This window comes from Mobula birostris, chromosome 9 (assembly GCF_030028105.1).
Source record: "Mobula birostris isolate sMobBir1 chromosome 9, sMobBir1.hap1, whole genome shotgun sequence".
Classification (NCBI taxonomy): domain Eukaryota; kingdom Metazoa; phylum Chordata; class Chondrichthyes; order Myliobatiformes; family Myliobatidae; genus Mobula; species Mobula birostris.
This window is the reverse complement of record NC_092378.1, coordinates 53,134,233-53,155,919: the sequence shown is the minus strand read 5'-3', so window position 1 is coordinate 53,155,919 and position 21,687 is coordinate 53,134,233. Positions and strand designations below refer to the sequence as shown.

Sequence of the window (21,687 nt, the reverse complement as noted above, 5' to 3'; positions counted from 1 at the left end):
AAATTCAAATGGTAAGGCAAAACCAAATGAAACAAATACAAATGGCAGTCAATTCAAATTTAAGCATTTCAGAACAGTAAAGCTAAAAACATTCTTCTAGCATTCTCTTGAACCTAGAATTTAACTGAGCTCTACCAGAGCAGATCACAAGTCAGGTATAATTTCTTTGAGTGACACCTCCTGGCAAAAACCTTTTCTGCACCTACCAGCCACAAGTCAGAGGCACAAAGGCACAGGACAGCTGCATTTACACTTGGAAAGCTTGACAATAGTGGTAGCAGACAATGATTGCCAACTCATTCACCAGTCTAAACATGACCCCCCCCCCCCACCAGAACTGAAATGCAAACTAGCCATAAAATGGTTATTCATCCAGGTCACTCCATTAGCACCTCCCTAAAGCACAAATTTTATCACTGAGGCAAGGACAGCAAGTGATGAGAATATGACCAACTGCAATTTCTATGGAAAAATATGATATCACCCCTCGCACACAGTCGCCGGTTCTTGAACTCTCACCAAAACTATTTGATGTACCTCTCCAGGACAACCACAGGGCCTCAAGATAGTGGATGAGCATCACCACAAAGGGCAATAGGCTGTCTCTGCTACCGCAACCAACAACGCATAAAATGAAATAAAGTCAGGACTGTTGAAGGGTCTCAGCCCAAAACTTTGACTGTTTACTCTTTTCCATAGATGCTGCCTGGCTTGCTAGTTACTCCAGTGTAAGGGGTTTCTTCTTTTATGTTACTGCTAAGGCAAATGAAAATGTCTTCTTTGTTATGTTAGAATAAAATGGCTTCTTTGTTATGTTAACTGCTGAGAAAGTGCTTCACTCTCTCTCTCTGCTTGTTTGAGTTATATTATTGATAATAGAGAGAACGAACTAATTGGGATAGATGTTATTCTTGTGTGTCTGTAAGCTATTGTTTGTGGGCTTTGGGGCAGAAGGCGGATGGGGACAGAGAGAGGAGATGCGATGCTGTGACCCTGGGTGACGGGACCGACCCTGAGCGGGAGTCTGAGGCCCAGGGTCTTTGGCGAGGAGAGGAGACGAAGACAGACGCGTGTGGAGTGTCTAGTCGACCACTGAGGTTGGTCCCAATCGGTGGGTCGAGAGGATCGACTGGTGGAAAGAAAACTCCATTAATTGAGCTCCAACTGTTGTGCACAAAGTGGTTGAACTTTGATAATTTTGGCGCCTTTTATATTTTACCTCTATTAATTACATAGTTCCAGTAAGATCTATAAAGTGTAATCATTTAATTGCATATGGTGTATTGTCTGTTATTTGGTGGGGTGGGGTACATCACACAGCATCCACACAAACTTGATTACCCAGTCTGGTGGGGCCGAAGGCTGCTCCCCGCTAGACGAAAGCGAATTGGGCGAGCCTGAAGCTTACCAGGGGGCTACACAAGCATTGTGTGTGATCCTTAGATTTCTAGCATCTACAGATCTTCTTGTGTTTGAAAATCCTAAGGATACTGTTTACAGCAAAGACTTTAGGTCCTGTTAGTAATACAGCAAATCTGCCCTGCTATACACAAAACTGCTCTAGCACAGGCACAATCCTGACACTCAGCCAACTAAAAGCACTACCAAGTACCAGAAGGGTCCCTGACAATGCTATCAAGTGCCATTCTAGAAGCAGCAGCAGTAGGTAAAGTGATCCAAGCCTATTGCACCATTTAAAGACAATAGCTCAATGGCTGACTGGATATTAGCTTGACCTCCAGTTTGCTGCCCAAACCCAATTCCACCGGAGCCCAGAAATCTGTTTCAGGCTTAAACATATCCAATGACTCAGCCTTCTCAGCACTCTGGAAAGCAGAATGCCAGAGATTTATAATCCTCATACAAGATTCCTCATTGTAATTTTAAATGGTTTTTCCACTTATTCTGAACCTTCATCTCTGCCCGATCAGTTTTTCCATAGAAGGCAACATCCTCAGTATCTACCTTCATAACTTCTTCAGCATATTATTTCAGTATCACCTCCATTTAGATCCTGACTGCTTAATACTTCATAAGATAATCTTTCATTCCATGAATCCACTTACCAATACTTTTGCACCATCAGAGCCATTTGTTTCAGAGCTAATTTACAATCTTGGTCCTAATACAGGGAAGATAGGAAAGTCAAATTCCAGAGATAATACAAGAGATTTCCCCTTGGTGCAACTGACTAAGTGCAACATCAAGGAGTCCAAATAAAATTGCATCAATGGGAATGAAGGCATGAACTCTTCAATCTCTATTCATATCTGAAAGAAGCTGGTTCTGATTGCTAGAGGTTAATCATTTCAACTCCAGAGCATCATTTCAGGAGGCCCTCAGAGCTATCTTCAGCTTGCTTAATGACATTTTCTTCACAAGGTCAGAAGTGAAGATTTTCTTTAACATTCGCTTAGTGTGCAGTTCCATTTGTTACTCCTCAGCTAATGAGGTGGTCCATGCCTACAGCCACCATGACCTAAATGGCACTGGGTATAAATGGCCAGTAAGGTTTGTGCCACACAAGAATCAGGCATCAATCATCAGCAGCAAGTCTGACCACCTTTATAATTTCAACTGCAATATTATTACTGCATTCCCTTCTCAATATGCTGAGCATAAGCCCTGTCCAAAAACATTTGGACCAGATACAGCAAGTTTAGTTATGTGAAGTGTCATTATCTTGGATAGCACTTTGATAATCTGACAGTTACCAATTGTGGCCAGATTCGAGCAGAGGTTGGGCACCCTATGATCACCAAGTGACCACCTGACTCCTGAACACCTTAATAACTGATTAACTAATAACAGGTGAAATGTGTGGTATGGTTGTTTTCCTGGACAAATGCAACTGTAGCAATATCCATGGAATATGTAAAGCAGTAGGGTGAGACCCAAGCCTGTTCTGCCATCTAAATGGCACTGGGTATAAATGGCAAATAAGGTTTGTGCCATACAAGAATCAGGCATCAACCATCAGCAGCAAGTCTGTCTACCTTTATAATTTCAACTGCAATATTATAACTGCATTACCCCCTCAATATGCTGAGCATCAGCCCTGTCCCGAAACTTCTGGACTAGCTACAGCAAGTTTAGTTAAGTGAAATGTCATTATTTTGGATAGCCCTTTGATAAGACCATAAGACATAGGAGCAGAATTAGGTCACCTGGCCCATCGAGTCTGCTCCGCCATTCAATCATGGCTGATCCTTTTTTTCTCTTCCTCAGCCCTATTTCCCAGCCTTCTCCCCATAACCTTGGATGCTATGTCCAATCAAGAACCTATCAATCTCTGCCTTAATTACACACAAGGACATGGCCTCCACAGCTGTATGTGGCAACAAATTCCACAAATTCACCACCCTTTGGGTAAAGAAATTTCTCCGCATCTGTTTTGAAAGGGCACCTCTCTATCATGAGACTGTGCCCTCTTGTCTTAGACTCTCCCACCATGGGAAACATCCCTTCCACATATAGTCTCTGTCTAGGCCTTTCAACATTCAAAATTTTTCAATGAGATACCCTTTCATCCTTCTGAATTCCAGCAATTGCAGCCCCAGAGCCATCAAGTGTTCCTCGTATGATAACCCTTTCATTCCTGGAATTATCCTTGTGAACCTCCTCTGAACCCTCTCCAATGCCAGCACATCTCTTCTAAGATGTGGGGCCCAAAACTGTTCACAATACTCAAGGGGCAGCCTCACCAGTGCCTTATAAAGCTCAAATTCACATCCTTGCTCTTATGTTCTAGACCTCTTGAAATGAATGTTAACATGGCATTTGTCTTCCTCACCACCGACTCAACCTGCAAGTTAACCTTCAGTTGAGCTGTCTCCCAGATGAACTCAATCGCTTTTATGCTCGGTTCAATGTCACTAACTCTAAGCTTCCGAGGAAAGCCACCGCTACAACCTGCAACCTGGTCATCTCTGAGGCTGAAGTACGCAGGTGTTTCCAACGAGTGGACAGTCGCAAGGCTGCAGGACCGGACGGCATCCCAGGGCGAGTACTCAGGATGTGCGCAGCACAACTGGCAGGTGTGTTTACAGACATTTTCAATCTCTCTCTTTCTCCCCCAGTGTAGAGTGCCCTCCTGCTTCAAATTATCCACCATTGTCCCTGTACCAAAAAAGACCAAGGTAACTTGCCTGAATGACTGGCGTCCTGTTGCACTCACCTCAATGATAAGTAAGTGCTTTGAGATGATGAGCAAGATTACACCTGCAGCTTGCTACTACCCAAATTGGACCCCCTACAATTCGCCCACCCATGCAACCAATTGACAGATGACACAATAGCCACTGCTCTACATACTGTCCTTACACATCTGGAGAAAGATGCTTATGTGAAAATGCTGTTCTTGGACTACAGTTCAGCATTCAACACCATAATTCCATCCAGGCTCAACAAGAAGCTCAGAGACCTCAGTGCACAGCTGGATCCTGGACTTCCTGTCAGATCGCCAGCGAGTGGTAAGACTGGGCTCCCTTACCTCCACCCCTCTGACTGTCAATACAGGAACCCCTTAGGGCTGCATTCTGAGTCCCCTCCTTTACTCCCTTTATACCCATGACTGTATCGCCACTCACAGCTCCAATCTGCTAATTAAATTTGCCGTCAACACCACATTGATCGGCCTGATCTCAAAATAACGAGGTGGCCTACAGGGAAGAAGTCATCTGACAGTGGTGTCAAGAAAACAACCTCTCCCTCAATGCGCAAAAACAAAGGAGCTGGTTGTGAATTTCAGGAGGAGTGGAGATGGGCTAACCCCTATTGCCATCAATGGATCTGGGGTTGAGAGGGTAAACAGCTTTAAGTTCCTCAGCATCTACATCACCAAGAACCTCACATGGTCTGTACGCATCAGCTGTGTGGTGAAAAAGGCACAACAATGCCACTTTCAGCTCAGACGGTTGAGGAAGTTTGGTTTGGGCCCCCAAATCCTAAGAACTTTCTACAGGGGCACATTTGAGAGCATCCTGACTGGCTGCATCACTGCCTGGTATGGGAACTGTCATCAACATCATCAGGTGCCATGCCCAGTTTGAGCTTTGACTGCCATGGCCCACACACTCCTGTTTCGGGTCAAGTGGATCAATTCATTGGTATTCATTTCCAGTTCTCTGGCTGCTGTCTCCATCATCATTTGTCTTTGTCTTCCTCTTGCTTTCTTCCCTTCAATCTCTCCCATAATTACTGTGCATTCTAACTCCTCTTTCCTAATCACATGTCCAATGAAGTTCCGTTGCCTTTTCATGATCTCATACGTTATTTCCCTTTTTGTGCTTGCTCTGTTCATGACATCCTTGTTAGATATTCATTTCATCCATGATATTCTTTGCATCCTCCTCAAAAACCACATCTCTGCTGCTACAATTTGTTTTCTCATGTTACTAAATATTGTACAACATTCTGAGCCATATAACATAACTGGATAAACGTAACATTTCAGTACTCTGAGGCGGGTTGTCATGCCTAGTTTAGTATTGGTCAGTATACTCTTCATTCTTGTAAAGGTGTCTTTTGCCATCCCTATTCTTCTTTTGATGTCCATGTGTCACCTGCCATCTGATGTCACCCAGCTTCCTAAATAGCAAAAGTTCTGTACTTGTTTTATGTCTTCCCCGTTTATTCTCATCCTGCAGATAGGATTCTCCTTCTTTTTGGATATCACCATACATTCTGGCTTTTTGCAATTGGTAGATAGACCCATTTTTGCACTTTCTTCAACAATTATATCAATTAAGTTTTGTAGTTCTTCCTCTGTACTTGCAATTAACACAGTGTCATCTGCATATCTGAAATTATTGATGTTTTCACCGCCAACTTTGATTCCCAAGATGTCTCTTATTTTTTGTAATACTGTTTCACTGTACACATTAAGTATATCAGAGGAGAAAACACACCCTTGTTTAAAGCCTCACTTGATTTTCATAAACTGACTCACTTCTCCATCTATTCTTACAATGGCAGTTTGTTCCCAATACAGATTTCTGATTAGGCAGAGGTCTTTTGAATCTAGATCTAGAGTTTTCTGTAATATTTCAAATAACTTATTGAAATATTAGCTCATCCGCCTTCTCTGTCATAAGTTCAGTTACGGAACCTGCTGGATCTGCCATTGGCCTTCGCTCATATCCTGAGCAGGAACCCTTGCAGGTGCTACCGTTCTGGGTCAGAGTGGCCCTGAGAGCAATGAATGACTAAGGGGTAACTCCACTTTCCCCAAAGCTCTAAAAGTCCCCAATCAGAGCCTCATCACCAGTTGCAGTTTAGAGTCATACCCAGGACAGATTGGAACTGTACAGATTTTTGATTTCATCTGTCATCCATTTATTCTTTGTGCTTTTTCCTTTTTTAGGAATCACTGACTTTGCTGATTCTACCAAGGCATCCTTTGGAGTTAAATTTCATTTCTACATGATTGCTATCATCTTCAACAAATTCTACTTCTAGACTTTGAAATCTATTCCTTACTTCAATTGTAAATTTTTGTCTTAAGTTTTCTTCTTTAATTAATTGCAAGTAGTCAAGGGATTGTTCAGGGTTTTGCTTCTTTAGTTTTTTAAGTTTTACCTTTACATGACATACTACTGGGTTATAGTCACTATTACAGTCTGCACCTGGATATGGGAGCTATACCTCCCTTAATCACAAGATTCTGCAGAGATTGGTGGGGACAGCCACTACTTCCATGTGAACTTCCCATGATTCAGGACATTTACAAGGACAGGTGTGTAAAAAGGGACCGTAGGATCATTGGGGACCCGAGTCACCCCAACCACAATCTATTCCAGCTGCTACCATCCGGGAAACGGTACTGCAGCATGAAAGCCAGGACCAACAGGCTCCGGGACAGTTTCTTCCACCAGGCCATCAGACTGATGAACTCATGCTGACTTGAGTGTACTCTATATTATTGACTGTTCTACTTATTATAAATTATTATAAATTACTATGATGGCACATTTAGACATAGACATAACAAAAATTTTTACTCCTCATGTATGCCATATAAGAAATAAAATAAGTTTATTTCAGCGTGTTCTGCACAAGACTCCCAAGCCCTTGTTCATCTCAGATTCCTGGATTTTCTCCCCATTTAAAAAAAATAGTCTGCACATTTATTTCTACTACCAAAGTCCATGACAATGCATTTTCCAACATTGTATTTCATTTGCCACTTTCTTACCCATTCTCCTAATCTGTCCAAGTCCTTCTGTATCCTACCTGTTTCCTCAACACTACCTGCCCCCATCAATCATGGTATCATCTGCAAACTTGTCAATAAAGCCATCTATTCCATCATCTAAATAATTTATAGACAGCTTAAAAGGAGGTGGTCCCAACACTGACCCCTGGGGAACAGCACTAGTCACTGGTAGCCAACCAAAAAAGGATCCATTTATTCTCACTCACTGCCTCCTACCAATCAGCCAATGCCCTAACCATGTTAGTAACTTTCTTGTAATACCATGTACCATGGGTTCTTAACTTGGTAAGTACCTCATGTGTGGCAAAGGCCTTCTGAAAGTCCAAATATACAACATCTACTGCATTCCCTTTATTTATCCTACTTGTAATCTCCTCAGAATTCCAACAGGTTCATCAGGCAGGATTTTTCCTGAAGGAAACCATGCTGACTTTGTACTATCTTGTCCTGTGTCACCAAGTATTCCATCACCTCATCCTTAACAATTGACTCGAACATCTTCCCAACCAGAGGTCAGGCTAACTGGTCTATAATTTCCTTTCTGCTGCTTTCCTCCTTTCTTAAAGAGTGAAGTGATAGTTGCAATTTTCCAGTCCTATGGCACCATGCCAGAGTCCAATGATTTTTGGAAGATTATTTCTAATACCACCACAATCTCTAACACGAACTCTTTCAGAACCCTAGGTGCAGTTCATCTGGTCTAGGTGACTTATGTACCTTCAGGTCTTTCAGTTTTTTGAGCATCTTCTCTCTTCTAATGGAGACTGTACCTACTTCTCTTCCTTCACACTGTGAAACATCAGGCATACTGCTAGTGTCCTCCACAGTGAAGACTGATGCAAAATACTCATCGAGTTCATTAGCCATCTCCTTGTCCCCATTATTTCTCCTGCCTCATTTTCTAGCGGTCCTATATCCACTCTCATTTCTCTTTTTTTAAAAACATACTTGAAAAAAACTTCTACTATCCACTTTGATATTATTTGCTAGCTTACTTCCATATTTCATCTTTTCCCTTCTAATGATTTGTTTAGTTGCTCTGTAGTTTTTAAAAAAAAAACTTCCCAATCCTCTATGCAAACACGAGGAAATCTGCAGATGCTGGAATTTCAAGCAACATACATAAAAATTGCTAGTGAACGCAGCAGGCCAGGCAGCATCTATAGGAAGAGGTACAGTCCTGACGAAGAGTCTCGGCCCGAAACGTCAACTGTACCTCTTCCTATAGATGCTGCCTGGCCTGCTGCGTTCACCACCAATCCTCTACGTTCCCACTAATTTTTACTTTGTTGTACGCCCTTTCTTTTGCTTTTACAATGGCTTTGACTTCCCTGGTCAGCCATGGTTGTACTATTTTACCATTTGAGTATTTCTTCCTTTTTGGAATACATGTGTCCTGCACCTTTCTCATTTTTCCCAGAAGTGCACACCATTGCTGCTCTGCTGACATCCCTGCCAGCAGCTCCTTCCAATTTACTTTTGCCAACTCCTCTCTCATACCACTGTAATTTCCCTTACTCCAATGGAATACTGCTATATCAGACTACTTTCGCCCTATCAAATTTCAAGTTGAACTCAATCATATTGTGATCACTGGTTCCTAAGGGTTCTTTTACCTCAAGCTCCCTAATCGTCTCTGTTCATTACATAACACCCAATCCAGTATAGCTGATCCCCCTAGTAGGCTCAATGACAAACTGCTCTAAAAAGCTATCTCTTAGGCATTCAACAAACGCACTCTTGAGATCCATTACCAACCTGATTTTCCCAATTCATCTGCATGTTATAATCTTCCATGACTACCATAACATTGCCCTTTTGTCTCTCCTCTTCTATTTCCTCTTGTAACCAATGGCCCTCCTCCCAGTCATTGTTGGGAGGCCTGTATACAACTGCCAATGTCCTTTTACTCTCAGAGTTTCTTAAATCAACCCACAAGGATTCAACATCTTTTGATCCTATGTCTCATCTTTCCACTGATTTGATGACATTCTCTACCAGTAGAGCCACACATCCCCTCTGCCTTCCTTCCCATCCCTCCAATGTAACGTGTAGCCTTGGACATTCAGCTGCCAACTACAACCATCCTTTAGCCATGATTCAGTGGTAGCCACAACATCATACCTGGCGATCTGTAATATTGCAACAGGATCATCCACCTTATTTCTTATACTACACGCATTTAGATATAACATCTTGAATACCGTATTTGCTATCCTTTCTGACTCTGCATCCCTAATGATTTGATACTCAGCCTGGTGGCTGCAACCATCTCATCACCTGCCTGCCCTTCCTGACAGTCTGACTGATAATCTGACATCAGTTGCCTATTGTGGCCAGAATCGAGCAGAGATTGGGTACCCTATGATTATCAAGTGGCCACCTGACTCCTGAAGACCTTAATAACTGAAACAGGTCAAATGTGTGGTATTTGTTGTTTTCCTGGACAAATGCAGCTGTAGCAATATCCATGGAATAGGTAAAACAGTAGGGTGAGACTCCAAGCCTGTTCTGCCATCTAAATACCTAGTTTTTTCACCCAATTCCCCCATCTCTCTGAAAAGAAATCAGGAACTTACAGGATCTTAACATTTTACATGCTCAACAGCTGTGCAACCTCAGCTCAAGGGTATATTTATTTTAAAAAGTCAATCCTCAAGTGAGGAACTTTCATCTGACTTCATCCTAAACAGCCAGTCCCTAATCCTAAAACAAGATCTCATCTTTAGTAATTCCAGCCATCAGAAAGTCCCAAAGAAAAAAAAAATCAACTTTGACAAATTCCTTCCCAATCATTTCTTATATCATTTAGCATTTCCTGAAATTATAACAACTCCGCTCAATTTCCTAATGGAACAGCTTTCTCATCCCAACATATCTTATGAGCCTTTATTGCATTGCTTAAGCTAAATATGGTTCTGAGGTAAGCAGGCAATAAACCATACAGTAATCTTGTCTCACCAAAACCTCTATTATAACACCATCATGCCATACAGCTTTACTAATTCAATTGCTTGCTAAACCAGTCAAAAACCTCTCACTTCGCTAAACCACATTTTTTTTAAACTGAGCATTCGACAAGTAAGTGACTCCTTCAAAATTCTCACAAACTACTCTGCCACATTCTTGCCTATACATCGGTATCTGTCACAATGGCGGGGCATTGGGAGCAAGGGTCGACCCAAATGCAAGACACATCTTGTAAGGTTACTTAGATTTAGTTTATTGTTTGATACCAGAAGATCTAGGAAATAGAGAGCAGGAAATAGCGATAGTAGACATCAGTAGATAAGCTCTCTCCAGGGACAGAGACAGAAAGATCAAGAAAGGGGAGGGAGGTGTCAGAAATGGACCAGGTAAACTTGAGGGCAGGGTGAAAATTAATGAAGTTAACAAGCTCAGCATGTGTGCAGGAAGCAGCGCCAATGCAGTCGTCAATGTAGTGAAGGAAAAGCTTGGAACATGGATTGTTCCACAAAGTCAACGAAAAAGCAGGCATAGCTGGGACCCATACAGGTGCCCATGGCTACACCTTTAGTTTGGAGGAAGTGGGAGGAGCCAAAGGAGAAATTGTTAAAAGTAAGGACTAATTCTGCTAGACAGAGCAGAGTGGTGGTAGAGGGGAACTGGTTAGGTCTGGAATCCAAAAAGAAGTGGAGAGCTTTGAGACCTTCTTGGTGGGGGATGGAGGTATATAGGGACTGAACATCCATAGTGAAAATAAAGCAGTGGGGGCTAGGGAACTTAAAATCATTGAAAAGATTCAGAGCATGAGAAGTGTCACAAACATAGGTGGGAAGGGATTGAACAAGGGGGAATAAAACAGTGTCGAGGTATGCAGAAATGAGTTTGGTGGGGCAGGAGCAAGCTGAGACAACGGGTCTACTTGGACAGGCGGGTTTGTGGATCTTGAGTAGGAGCTAGAAACGGGAAGTGTGAGGTCTGGGAACTATAAGGTTGGTAGCAGTGGATGGGAGATCCCCTGAGCTGATTAAGTCGGTGATGTTGTGTGAGACAATAGCCGGGTGCTCCTTAAGTGGGGTCATGATCGAGGGTTAAATAAGAGGAGGTATCCGTGGGTTGACGCTGTGCCTCGGCAAGGTAGAGGTCAGTACGCCAGACTACAACAGCACCCCCCTTATCGGCGGGTTTTATAGTAAGGTTAGGATTGTTGCGGAGGGAGTGGAGAGCAGAGCGTTCGGAAAGAGTGAGGTTGGAATTGGAACAAGGTGTGGTGAAGTCGAGACGGTTGATGTCCCGTCGGCAGTTAACAATAAAGAGATCCAGGGCAGGCAGAAGACCCGAGCGGGGTGTCCATGAAGAGGAGGAGAATTGACGATGGGAGAAGGGGTCATCGGTGGGGGTGGGAGAGTCTTTGCCGAAGAAGTGGGCTCGGAGATGGAGCCGGAAGAAGAAGAGTTCAGCATCATGGCGTACGCGGAACTCACTGAGGTGTGGGCGAAGGGGGAAAAAGGTGAGGCCCTTACTGAGGACAGAGCGCTCTGCCTCACAGAGTAGAAGGTCGGAGGGGATGGTAAAGACATGGCACAGATGAGAAGTGGGATCAGAGCGGGGAGGGGAGAGGCTGGGGGTGTCAGTGGAGAGGGGAGGTTGGGGTGAGAGGAAGATGGAGCCTCTGAGGGCCCAGGAGCTGATGGTGGGATCTGAGGGGGACGGGGTCGCAGAGTGGTGGTGGGGGAAGGGGAGACAGGAGTCACAACAGCAGCACATAAAGACCCGGCCTGGAGTTCAAGGCTGGAGTCGCAGTTGGAGGTTGTGCAACCACTTCGAAGGTGTCCAAGGTCGTTGCTGGAGTCCAGGTTTTGAATATGCCCTGGGATGCTGGAGCTGCCGAGACCGATTTCATGCCTGCTGGTGTCGGAGCCAGCAGGCTCTGGGGCCTGCAGATGTAAGATCTTGCGATCCTTCCCTGACATGACAAAGTCCAAGAAACAGCGATTGCACCTATAGATCCGACGGAGTTTGTCGGCAACATGGAACAGTCTATGTTTCAAGCCTACACTGGTGACCGCCCTGCACATTTCCTACACTACATCGACGTCTGCATTAGTGCTGGTTCATCCACTTTGCCTCCAACTTCCATCCTACCCTCAAATTTACCTGGTCCATTTCCAACTGGGAACTGGAGTGATAGGGCTGAGAAAGGGAAAACAGAAATAAATCAACGCTAGCGTGCAACAGAGATGATAGAAAGGACAGGCAGGAGATGAGGCATAATCATAGCCAGTGGGATGATTTACAGGGCAATAGTGGTGCAGTGCAGTTAAAACCGAAAACAACAAATACCGGACCGAAAGAGTTGTATTTGAATGCACACAGCATAAGAAATAAAATGGATGATCTTGAAATTCAGCTACAGATTGGCAATTATGATGTTGTGGCCATCTCTGAAACTTGGCTACGGATGGCTGCCATTGGAAGTTGAATGTCCAAGGATATACGGTGTACTGGAAAGATAGGTTAGTAGGCAAAGGTGGTGGTGTGGCTCTATGTATAAGAAATAATATTAAATCATTAGAAAGGGATGACACAGGATTGGAAGGTGTAGAGGAATGGCAAGGGTAAAAGGACCCTAATGGCAGTTGTATACAGGCCTCCAAACAGCAGCTGAGATGTCGATTATGAATTACATCAGGAGACAGAAAAGCCATGTCAGAAGGGCATTGCCATGGTAATAGTTAGGGATTTTAACATGAAAGTGGATTGGGAAATCCAGGCCTCCAGAAAGAGAATTTGTAGGATGTCTAAGGGATGGCTTTTTAGAACAGCTTGCTGTTGAAGCCACTAGGGGATCAGCTATGCTGGATTGGGTGTTGTACAATAATTCAGAGGTGATAAGCTTAAGGCTAAGGAACCCTTAGGGAATAGTGATCACAATATGATCGAGTTCACTTTGAACTTTATTGAAGGAGAAACTAAATTTCAATGTGTTGGTATTTCAGTGGAATAAAGGAAATTACAATGGCATGAAAGGGGAACTGGCCAAGGTTGACTAGAAAGAGACACTAGCAGGAAGGACAGCAGAGCAGCAATGGCTGGAGTTTCTGTGAAAAATGAGGGAAGTGCAAGACAGATATACTCCAAATAAGAAGAAATTTACGAATGGAAGAAGAGCACCACCGTGGCTGACAAGTGAAGTCAAAGCCAAAGTAAAAGCAAAAGAGAGGGCATACAAGGAAGCCAAAGCTAGTGGGAAGATAGAGGATTGGGAAGCTTTTAAAAACTTGCAGAAAGAAACTAAGAAAGTAGTTAGGAAGGAAAAGATGAATTATGAAAGGAAGCTGGTGACTAATATCAAAGAAGATACAGAAAGCTTTTTTTATGTATATAATGGGTAAACGAGAGTTGAGAGTAGATATAGGACCAATAGAATTGGAGATATTGTAATGAGAGACGCAGAGATGGCAGAGGAACTGAATGCATATTTTGCATCAGTCTTCACAGTGGAAGACATCTGCAGTATAACAGATATTCAAGAGTGTCAGGGAAGTGAAGTATGTGCAGTGAAAATTATGACTGAGAAGGTGCTCAGGAAGCTTAATGGTCTGAGGGTGGATAAAACTCCTGGACCTGATGGAATGTGCCCTCGGGTTCTGAAGGAAGGAGCTGGAGAGATTGTGGAGGCATTAACAATGATCTTTCAAGAATCAAAAGATTCTGGTATTGTACCGGATGACTGGAAAATTGCAAACGTTATTCCACTACTTAAGAAGGGTGAGAGGCAGTAGAAAGGAAACTATAGACCTGTTAGCCTGACATCAGTGGTTGGGAAGTTGTTGCAATCAATTGTTAGGGATGAGATTATGGAATACCTGGAGGCAGATGACAAGATAGGCCAAAACCAACATGGTTTCCTGAAAGGAAAATCCTGCCTGACAAACCTACGCAATTTTTTGAGGAAATTACAGCAGGGTAGACAAAGGAGATGCAGTAGCTCTGGTGTACTTGATTTTCAGAAGGCCTTGGACAAAGTGTCACAAATGAGGCTGCTTAGCGAGATAAGAGCCCATGGAATTACAGGGGTGGGACATTGGCTGATTGGCAGAAAACAGTGAGTGGGAATAAAGGGATCGTATTCTGGCTGGCTGCCGGTTACCAGTGAAGTTCCACAGGGGTCAGTGTTGGGACCGCTGCTTTTTATGATGTGTGTCAATGATTTGGACTACGGGAATAATGGATTTGTGGCTAAATTTGCTGATGATACAAAGATAGGTGGAGGAGTGGGTAGTGTTGAGGAAACAGAGACCCTGTAGAGAGACTTGGATAGTTTCGGGGAATGGCAAAGAAGTGGCAAATGAAATACAATGTTGGAAAGTGTATGGTCATGCACTTTGGTGTAAGAAATAAATGGACAGACTATTATTTGGATGGGGAGAGAATTCAAAATGCAGAGATGGGAAGGGACTTGGGAGTCCTTGTCAGGATACCCTGAAGGTGAATCTCCAGGTTGAGTCAGTGGTAAAGAAGGCTAATGCAATGTTGGCATTCATTTCTAGAGATATGGAATATAAGAGCAGGGATGTGATGCTGAGGATCTATAAGACACTTGTGACACCGCACAGAGTATTGTGTGCAGTTTTGGGCTCCTTATTTTAGAAAGGATATATTGACGTTGGAGAGGGTTCGGAGAAGATTCACGAGAATGATTCCAGGAATGAAAGGGTTGCATAATGAGGTACGTCTGGCAGCTCTTGGGCTGTATTCCCTGGAGTTCAGGGGACTGAGGGGGGATCTCATAGAAACATTCCATATGTTAAGAGGCCTGAACAGATTAAATATGACCAAGTTATTTCCCATGGTAGGGGAGCCTAGGACAAGAGGGCATGACTTCAGGATTGAAGGATGCCCATTTAGAACAGAGATGCGGAGAAATTACTTTTGTCAGAGGGTGGTAAAACTGTGGAATTTGTTGCCACGAGCGGCTTCTTGATTAGGTTCTTGATTAGCCAGGGCATCCAAGGGTGTGAGGAGAAGGCAGGGGAATGGGGATGACTGGAAGATTTGGATCAGCCCATGATTGAATGGTAGAGCAGACTTAATGGGCTGAATGGCCTACTTCTGCTCCTATATCTTATGATCTTAAGGTCTAAACTCCTCCCTTCCCTTTCTCGATCTCTCTGTCTCTATCTCCAGAGACAGCTTATCCACCGATGCCTATTACAAGCTGTCCTTCCAGGTGAGGCAACACTTCACCTGTGAGTCTGTTGGGGTTATTTACTGTGTTCTGTGCCCCTGGTGTGGACTCCTTTATATCGGTGAGACCCAATGTAGGTGGGGAGACTGCTTTGCTGAGCATCTATGCTCCATCCGCTAGAACAAGCGGGATTTCCCATTGGCCGCCCATTTTAATTCCACTTCCCATTCCCATTCCCATTCCGATATGTCCATCCATGGCCTCCTCCACTGTCGTGATGAGCCACACTTAGGTTGGAGGAACCTCCAACCTGATAGCATGAACATCAATTTCTCAAACTTCTGGTAATGCCCACCCTCCTTCACCATTTCCTGTCCCATTTTCCTTCTTTCACCTCATCTCTTTGCTCACCCATCACCTCCCTCTGGTGCTCCTTCCCCCTTTTTCTTTCTTCCATGGCCTTCTGTCTCTTTCACCAATCAGCTTCCCAGCTCTTTGATTCATCCCTCTCCCTCCAGGTTTTACCTCTCACCTGGTGGTTCTCCCTCTGCTCCCCCAACCTTTTAAATCTAATCCTCATCCTTTTTTTTTGCTCCAGTCCTGCCGAAGGGTTTTGGCCCAAATCGTCGACTGTACTCGTTCAGTGTTTTTCTTGTAGTGGATACATAAACAGAGACTTCAGCAAGTTCTAGAGATTTCTGCAGGTCTTTTGCTGTTACCCTTGGATTCTTTTTCACCTCCTTCAGCACTGCACATCGGACTTCTGCTTTGATGTTTGCAGGATGCCCACTTTTAGGGAGAGTAGTAGCAGCACCGAGTTTCCTCCATTTGTAGACGATTTCTGGTATGGTAGACTAATGAACACTTGGGTCTTTAGAAATGCTTTTGTAGTCTTTTTCCAGATTCATGCATCTCTACAATTCTTTTAAGGCCATATGAAAGTTTTTTTAATCGAGGCATGGTGCACATAAACCAATCTTTCTTGAGAAGAGCAGGCTATGTCAGTAATTTGACTTTGTATGTCTTTTCTCTAGGGCAGGGCACTTCTACAACCCTCACCTCCAATTTCATCTCATTGATTAGAACACTGACTCCGGATAGCTCTTGTAGAAGACATTACCCCAGAGGTTCACATACTTTTTCCCAACAAATACATGTAATTGGATCATTTTTCTCAATAAATAAATGAACAAGTACGATGCTTTTGTGTTATTTATTTAATTGGGTTCTCTTTGTCTAGTTTTAGGACTTGTGTGAAGATCTGATCACATTTTTGGCCATATTTATGCAGAAATAGAGAAAATTCTACAGGGTTCTCAAAGTTTCTAGCACCACTGTACCTATCCAAACTTTTCTTAAACGTTGAAATTGAGTGTGGATGCATCAATTGTGCTGGTAGCTTGCTCCACGTTCTCACGACACACTGAGTGAAGCTTTTCCTCAAGTTCCCTTAAACTTTTTCACCTTTCATCCCTAGTTGTAGTCCCACCTAACCTCAGTGGAAAAAACCTGCTTGCGTTTACCCTATCTATGATCCTCATAATTTTGTAAACCTCTATCAAATCTCTTCCCAATCTTCTAGGTTCCAAGGAATAAAATCCTAACCTATTCAATTTTTTGCATATTACTAGGTCCCTCAGATCCGAAAATATCCCTGTAAATTTTCTCTGTACTCTTTCAATCTTATTTACTTCATTCCTGTAGATAAGGTGACCAAAACAGTACGCTATACTCCAAATTAGGCCTCACCAAATTCTTATAAAACTTCTACATAACATCCCATCTCCTGTACCAAATACTTTGATTTATGAAGACCAATATGCCAAAAGCTTTATTTATGACTCTATTTGTGACACATTTTCAGTGAATTATGGACCTGTATTTCCAGATCCCTTTGTTCTACCGCACTCCTCAGTGCCCTACCGTTCACTGTGCAAAATCTACTCTGGTTGGTTATACAGAAGTGCAATACCACACACTTGTCTGCATTAAATTCATTCTCTCATTTTTCAGCCCAATTTTCCAGCTGGTGCACATCCTGCAAGCTATGATAGTCTTCCTCACTGTCCACAACACCGCCAGTTTTGATGTCTGTAGATTTGTTGATCCAGTTAACCACATTATCATCCAGAACATTGATATAGATGATGAACAACATTGGACCCAGCACAGATCCCAGCAGAACTCTACTAGTCACAAACCTCCAGTCAGAGAGGCAACCATCTAAGACCACTTGTTGGCTTCTCCCATAAACCCATTTGTCTCATCCAATTTACTACCTCATCTTGAATGCTGACGAGTGAACCTTCTTGTCCAACCTCCCATGTGGGGCTTTGTCAAATGCCTTGCTAAAGTCCATTTAGACAACATCCACTGCCTTGCCTTCATCAACTTTCCTCGTAACTTCCTCTTTAAAACTATAAGCTCTGTTAAACACAACCTACCACACACAAAGCATGCTGATTATCCTTAATCAGTCCTTGTCTATCCAAATACTCATATATCTGGCCCGTTACAATAACTCTCCCACTGCTGATGTCAGGCTCACCCTCCTATAATTTCCTGGTTTGCTTTTAGAGCCTTTATTAAACAATGGAATAACACTGGCTATCCTCCAATCCTCCAGCACCTCACCTGTCACTAGGAATGATTTAAACATCTCTGCTAGAGCCCCAGGAACTTCTGCTGTTGCTTCCTGTAGGCTCTGAGGGAACACTTGTCAGGCTCTGTAGTTTTATGCACCCTGATTTGCCTCAAGATAGTAAACACCTCCTCCTCTGTAACCTGTGTAGAGTCTATGAAGTTGATGCCTTTTTGCCTTACTTTGATAGTCCCTGTGTCTGTCTGCTGAGTAAATACAGATGCAAAAAAAATGCATTTAAAATCTCCCCCATCTCTGTTAGCTCCACTAATGGATTACCATTCTGATCTTCCAGAGGACCAATTTTGTCCCTTGCAATTCTTTTGTAGTTACAATGTACCTACAATACCTCTTCTGAATTACATATAATCTTCAAACACCTCCTCCATTACACCCACGCTCCAGACATCCAAAATGAACGTAAATCAGCATTGTCCAGTTTGCAGTCAACTCCGGTCCACAGCTCCAGGAAAACTATTTTTTAGGGCTGCAATTTAAATACAATCTACAGCCAATGTTCATGCCTGAAGTTTGGTTGCTGGTGACATTAATATTTGCTATAAACCCTAACTCCAGAATATGCCCTAACAGTCCCTCCTCTTGGCCAACCAGGACAAAAATAAATTTCTTGCAGGAAAGGCCAAACCTTAAAAAAGGGTCTAATCAAATAGGGCAGCAAAAATGCCCTGTGTTTTAGACCCCCTTCTCCAATTACCGGCTATCTACAAGACTCTAAGCAGAGATTGTTTCAGAAAATAACCGACAGTTTTTAAAATGCAGCTTTGTCATTTGTATGCCCATTGCCTCCTTCCCTGTTGTCTAATTGCAGTTTAATCACATTCTTTATCTTCACCCTTTCATTCTCTGATAGCTAAAACTCAGCAGTGGCTATCAGTGGTTACTGTCAGGTCAGGTCACCAGCAAGGTAGGTGTATCAGGAGGAGATGAGGTGGTGTCTATCTGAATGACTGCAAGGACCTCACCCCGATGGTACCCCCTTTCAGACTGTCCAGCCATTCGCTGGCCTAACCACTGAAAGGGCCCAGCTCATTTGTATTCACTCCCCATTCAGTGGCTCTTGCAGTGAAAGGGAAAGGGGTTGACTGGCGGGGAGTTGACCATGTGTCCACCCTTGCCTGGGTGATAGCTCCACCACAGAAAACCGGCCCCTTTTGTGGCGGTCACAGTCGGTGATTTTTAAAGGATTTCGGAGGACAACGAGAAGATTGACGGTGTCAGCTCACCTGAAGACTCAAATTTCTCCCTCTCTCTCCATCACTAAACTCAATACCATGAACTGAACTGAAATGAACTGAACCTTACTCTTCATCGTAAGACTGTATCTTTTTACCCCTAGACTTAAAAAAGCTTGGTTTTTCATACATATATTTCCACACTTACTGATGTACTTACTTATATATATAATCATTGCTAACCTGTTCGATTTATCTACATTTATATTACTGTATTGCGTAGTTACTAATAGATATTATTAGTTTATAGCAATACTGGACCCCAAAGTGTTTTCCATCTCTGCTAGTTCTTCATTCCCGACACGGGGTACGTGACAAAATTGGGGGCTCGTCCGGGATTTGAACCCGGGACCTCTCGCCTTAAGACGCTGTGTGTAACTTCTTTTCTTTCTCGGCCTGCCATGCCATCAAAGTTGTGGAACCCGATGTCTCTGCTGTACCTCGGATCCCTTCCCATCTATTGTCCCCAATATCTTTCCTATTCTGAGTTACACAACTAATGATCCATCTTCAGCAACCAGCCTTCATTTCAGACTACAGTTACCAATATACTTTAACATGCTGTCACACTCTCTCAGTGTCTTCAGCATTTGTGTTTGTTGTGGGTCTGCCTCCATTAGGTGTGGTCAGATCTGATACAGCTGGCTGGTGTTCATCACTTAGGTTCTCTGCAAAGACACTATTAAGGGGCACACTTGGCCTCTTGCTCTGTCTATGGGGGGGAGCAACGTGAGTCACATGGCTTAACCTGAGCCCGGTCGGGTCTGTGCACCAACACAAGAGTAATTCGTCCGGGGCGCCACCTGTGGTTTGATACACCCGGGAACAAAACTTACCTTTTCAGCCAGCTCCCTTACCATGACAGTTGCCCGGCTGTGGAAGGACTATCTTCTGATCCACAATATGTCACTGCTGCTTTGCTCGGTCCCTCAGTGTCTTACCCTGGTCTTTCACATTTCCATGTATTCTTAGTAACTTATAATCTGTACACTTCCTGTACACTTATAATTTCTCTTGCTTCTTGTTCTTCTGTTGCCCTGCTCACACTGATGTCTGCCCACACGTTCCCTTCCTGCTCCTTACTATCCCCTTTCTGGTGAACCTTTACTTCAATCACTGCTACTTCCTCAGGCAGCTGCACTACTTCTAACAACGCCTGGTTGTGCTTGACCCCTACCCTTGGGATCTCCTGGCATGATTCCCACACATCACCCTGTCTCTCCTGCCTGCTTAGGGCTGCTGTCTCTCAGTGGGCCAGGTTAGTTGCTTTGTGGATTATACGATTGTGCTGTCCCTGTGTTGTCCATGTTATATTTGTCCTCTCTCTGAGTCCATGATAACACCTGCCTCACTCTATCCCCTGGATAGTACCTTCATTGTTTGGACACACTCAAAAATCTACACGAAGCTGCGTTCCCTCAATCTCAAGTACCAGGGGCTGACTTCTCTCCACCCTCATTGTTTCACCTTTTGCACTGGTAATGTAAATCGCCTCTCCAGTCGTGGGCAAGGGTAGATCAGTTATTGATACTGAGCATCCTGTGTTCACTAACATTTTATATTGCCGGCTCCCTAATAAACATCTTGTGTAAATCCGTGGATGACCACTTCTGGCAATAGAGGCTGCTGTCAGCCATTTGTCTGACCTCACCAGCTCTATAATCTCATCAGCAGTCATATCGGAAACAGAGTGTGTTGCTGTGGATTCTGCCTGCTCTGGTGAGTGATTCTCACACGTTGCTCTCTTTTCAGGACACTGCCTTCATCAATGGCCCGAGAAGCCACAGCTGTAACAAACCATCTCCTTTACCCTCCCATGTGTACTCCAGCAGTTCCTTGCTATGTGCCCTGGCTGCTGGCACACAGAGCAAGTCGCCTGTGATGCTACAGCAGCTACATTCATGACAGCCACTTAACGATTTCTCTTTCTGTCCTCTGGTCTATCTCACTGGCCCATGACACTTTTGCAGAGTAGGTCAATCCCACCTCTACCCCCAAATCTAAAACCTTCTTGTGTGCTGGGCTCAGGCCTTCCTCAGCAGCATTTTCAGGAATACTGGGTCATCCCTCCATGGATTATCCAATCCGGAATACTCCTCATATTCTTGATATTTATTTTCTGCCTCAAGCCTAAAGACTCCAGCCTCCTTCCTACTGCCAAGCCTCGACTCAATTCTCTACCCTCTAGCCTCAAGCCTGAAGACTCCAGAATCATACCTCCTGCCAAGAATTGCCTCAATTCTCTAGCCTGTAGTCTCAAGCCTGAAGACTCCGCTCTCTTGCCTCCTGCCAAGCCTCACCTATAGTCTCTAGCCTCAAGCCTGAAGACTCCAGCTCCTGCCTCCTGCCAAGCCTCGCCTCAAGTCTCTAGCCTCAAGCCTGAAGACTCCAGCCTCCTGCCAAGCCTTGCCTCAAGTCTCTA

General features: G+C 43.8%; 1 pseudogene; it reads right to left on the bottom strand.

Annotated features, from left to right (window-relative positions):
• LOC140202408 (aldo-keto reductase family 1 member B1-like) overlaps nt 1-20,125 on the bottom strand; it is a 51,762-nt pseudogene extending 31,637 nt beyond the window's left edge.
• Nucleotides 20,126-21,687: the final 1,562 nt, after the last annotated feature.